Raw genomic sequence first — 2,980 nt, 5'->3', positions numbered from 1 at the left:
CCATGAGTATGAAATAAGGTGAAATATACAGATTCCTTGTAATTATATTTGGCTCATCATAAACACTCAATATGTATTTTTATGCACTATTAAAGAACAAAACCTAAACAATATTCCATTTCCACATTCCATAGCTGGACAATTGGTCATGTGTAAAATTCTGTTCTCTCTCTCATCTCATCTAGTAAGTTACAAAATACTACTCAAATCTGCTCAAAATGCTGTTCTCCAAATCTAGGTCTCAGTTCTTGTCTAGAGTTTTGCAGGTGTGGTTATGATTTATGTAGCACTGGATTAGATGTTAGTAGAGGGTAGAAGCTAACATGTCAAATAGCAGTGATTGTTCTAAAATTATTTCATTTTGTTTTGAAGCAATGGTGTGAAGTAGGTATTATTTTCTTGCCACTCAATAGAAGAAGTATCTAAAGCTCAGATAAACCAGCTACCTGACACAGAAGACACAGGTAATAAGTACGATAAATGCCAGAACTGGAATTTCCCATTAATATCAGATTATACACACTTTATTTCTTGAGTACTCCAGCAATTAAAAACCCTTAGGAGGTAACAGGGGGAAAAACTCTTAGAGGGTGTTTGGTCAGGACAACTGAAGTTATAAATATGTCCTGAAAGGACATAGGCACTGGCATCTTACACACTTTATGATTTATCAAGAAGATTATGTAGCCGGATTCATGAGATTGTAAATGTCCTTCAGTTATATTAGGCTTTCTCTAAAAACAGTTCATTGCTCACTAGCTCTTGAAAGCCTGTGGTCCTTATAAATCATGGTATACAGTGACTTCAATTAATGCCCTTACTAAATTTAATCAGGAAAATTCTGCAGAGCAAATTGGCTCTCTTTTATGCAGTAGTGGGCACTAATGACTGGCTTGCATCGGTGTATTCAGCCTGGTACAGACAGTGAGGTACTGGCATCTATCTGCTCTATTTCTTGAGCTCATTTTAAAATAAGCAGACAAGAAGCAATCTGAACAAATTATTCTCATATAACTGAATAAAGATCAAATCCTAAAACGTAGACCTCACCCAGTCCAGGATAATATAACCCAATTTAAGAATTGACCACAAAGCCCTTAGATGTGTTTTTAATACAAATTGTGGCTCTACTTCATAAAATAGCATTTCATGATACTACTTCATAATTAGACTACTGCAGGTTTTTTTCCAAGTAATTTTTTTAATAGTTAAAATGAACTATTTTCAGGCTCTTCTCTGCAAAGCAGGAGAAATATAAAGACTCTTTTTGATCTGGTGTCTGGTATTAATTTAAATTGAATATTCACTATTTGAATTTACTGCAGCAGATGTCCTCAGCTACCCAATTATTTTAGCACAATTTGGCACATATATAATTTTAAAAGATCTCGTATCTAGGCGAAGCATTTAATTTCCTACCAAATTAATCCCTTTGGAACATTACATTGGATGCCATGGTGATTAAAAAAAAAAAAAAAAGGACTCTTTCATAACAGCAAGTTGCTCCAGTAAATACCCAGTACTCTGCACAAACGGAGGATCTGCATTTATTTCCTTTGTTATATATGGTGCAGGTTTCCTTATTACTAATTATGTGCTCTTTCTCAGCTCAGGCATTTTTAATAACAATGTGTGTTATGCCCTTTCTTTTCTAATTCTGGGTTTTTCTGTTCCCCTGTTTGAAGAAGACATGCTTTTCTTGACCCCCAAACGGCAGTGGATGTGGATTGATCCAGAATTCTTTTGCAGTGTGGTCAGAAACAGGAATGATCAAAGAACTTTTCCTTTGAAATTTTTCCTAGCTAAATAGCATATACCTCAATATGCATTTTTAGTAGCTACTTAATATAAGTTAATGTGTCCTAGTTACTGTTGCTGCGTAACAAACCATCCTAAAACTTTTTGGAGTAAAACTACCATTTTATGATATGCATAGATTAGATATTTAGATAAGGCATAGCGGGAGTGGTTTGTCTCTAGAGGGTCTATGATGTCTGGGCTCTTGGCTGGCAAGACTCAAAAAGGCTAGGAATGAATTAGTTACTTCATATACATGTCTGGCAAATAGGCTGTTATTTCTAGAAGGCTGGGGGCTCAGCTGGGACTGTTAACTGGAACACCTGCATACGGCCTTTCCTAGTGGTTTTGGTTTCACATAGCAAGGTGCTGCTTTTTGAGAGTAAATGTCCCAGAAGAGGGCATACAGAGAACAAGAATTCCACGAGAACCAGGTGAAAGAGAACCAAGTGACAGCTGACCTAACCTCAGAAGTCACACGCATCATTCTTTCTGAATAGTTATAAGCAAATCACTGAAGTCAGTCCAGATTCTATGAGAGAAGCACAGACTCCACCGATGAATAAGAGAAATTCAAAGAATTTGTGGACATATTTTAAAACTACCATCAACAGATCAGCAAATGAATGAATGAACGAATGAATAAATAAATAAATCTTGTTATTTTGTATATGCTCAAGGTTGTCATAGTCTCTGTATGCCATTATGCATCTCTCAGCTGTTAGGAGATACACCAACGTTTAAGTAGAGTGGATTACAAATATTCACTATATATTATACTCAGCTTTTAGTTTTGCTTTGTAATTCTTGATTTATATGTCATAAATCTTCTTTATGCTATATCAGGTTGATTGACCTTAGTTTTTTAAGGGTCGATTATAGAAGCAGAGTTCTTTAATTGCTACAAGGCAGTAGCAAGAATAAAAAAAAAAATCAATAACAACAAAATAAAAGAAATGAATATAAATAGACATTAATGACAAACATCTTCCTGTCATCTGTCTCAGTTTAGCTTCCCCCGAAATTAGATATCGAGGAACAAACTTGAGTCTATGTAGTTTATTTGGGAAGTGGTCCCATGTAGCATGAGTAAGAAAGTGAAGAAAGTGAGAAAAGTCAATGGAGTATGTTAATGGGTGTGTAATTGCTGTGGGCAACTGGGGCTCAGTCTGCTGAGGGCCAT

This window comes from Pteropus vampyrus, unplaced genomic scaffold (assembly GCF_000151845.1).
Source record: "Pteropus vampyrus isolate Shadow unplaced genomic scaffold, Pvam_2.0 Scaffold861, whole genome shotgun sequence".
Lineage (NCBI taxonomy): Eukaryota > Metazoa > Chordata > Mammalia > Chiroptera > Pteropodidae > Pteropus > Pteropus vampyrus.
This window is presented reverse-complemented; position numbering follows the sequence as displayed.